Here is a 1,393-nt window from a genome sequence, read left to right on the forward strand (position 1 = left end):
TGGATCTCCACTAAAGTCTCCCAACAGGGGTCAGCGTCAACGGAAGAGAAGAGAAAAAAAGGAAGAGGAGGGGTTTCCGTCTTTTGTAGGGGTAGTGAAGTAACTTGCTCCCAGGTGAAGGTGGGGTTTTGAATTGATGTCTTCTGGGAATGCTTTGGCTGTTTCTATGGCAATGGATGTGCCAGGTTCCTGTCCCCTGTGGGTGGAGCCATCGCTGGGTAAAAGACTACCCTAATGCCAACACAAAGCCTACATTATACCTCAAACAGTAATAGTGGGAGACTTTAATACCTCACTCTCATGAATGGACAGATCATGGAAACAGAAATTAATAGAGACACAGTGAAACTAACAGAAGTTATGAACCAAATGGAATTAACAGATAACTATAGAACATTTTATCTTAAAACAAAAGAATATGCTTTCTCAGTGCCTCATGATACCTTTTCCAAAATTGACAATACAGACCTCAACAGATACAATAAGGCAGTGACAGTGGCAGGGCACAGCTCTCCTGCAGCATCCAGGACCACCTGTTCTTCATCAAGGTCAGGCCCTGAGTCATCAGCAACAGCTTCGCTTTGGCTCTGACGGCTGTCTTCGGAGTTTGAAGCCCTTGCTGCCAGATGCCGGGTTGGCATCAGTGGATGGAATTCTCTGACTAATTTTTATAAAGAGTTCATTTATGTTTATTGTTTTTTTGTTTTGTTTTGTTGTTTGGTTTTTGTTTTTGTTTTGCGCCGGTCTCTACAAAGATGGCATGGGTGGAATCAGAATAGTCCTGAGCATCTTTCTTGATGACTTCTCTGACATCTGTAAGGTTCCACTTGTTCCCTGCGATGGCAACAACAATGCTGGGGCTATGGGGCGTGCTGCCGAATCTCTTTCACCCAGTTCTTCAGTGTGGAAAACATCTCTCCTTTTGTGATGTCTTAAACGATGATGGCTGTTGCTGACCATCGATCTGTGCCAACACATGGAACCTATGGTTTGATTGATATTCGGATCAAAGCTGTCTTCCACAAACCACCACAGGATGCTTGATTTACCCATGCCCGTATCCCCAAGCAGGCACACTAAGTTCCCTTTAAACACCATGGCCCGAGCCCACTGTTGCCCTAGGTTGAGGACTGAGAGGCCCGGCCCAGCACCAGAATCCCCCTTGGCGCTGCCTCACTGCCAAGCCCCTGCTGTGCTCTCTGGGAAGCCGTGTGTCCACCCACCTCTGTCCTTCTGTCCCGCCAACCAATCACTTGTCCCACAGATCACCTCAACAGCCCGGACATCGCCTTGGCCTACCGGGTGCCCCCGACGCAGTCATCTCACGTCTCACAATTAACACATTTCTAAACCACACAAACACCCTACAAAGAAAGGGAACTTTTGAACCATG

At 47.2% G+C, this 1,393-nt stretch overlaps 1 pseudogene across 1 annotated transcript; it reads right to left on the bottom strand.

The window, feature by feature from the left end:
* Positions 1–564: 564 nt before the first annotated feature.
* LOC308431887 (ras-related protein Rab-22A-like) lies at positions 565–1,098 on the bottom strand (annotated as a pseudogene). The gene has a single exon. The product of its transcript is annotated as a ras-related protein Rab-22A-like (transcript).
* Between the last annotated feature and the right edge of the window lie 295 nt (positions 1,099–1,393).

Source organism: Micromys minutus (genome assembly GCF_963924665.1).
Source record: "Micromys minutus genome assembly, chromosome: 17".
Classification (NCBI taxonomy): Eukaryota; Metazoa; Chordata; class Mammalia; order Rodentia; family Muridae; genus Micromys; species Micromys minutus.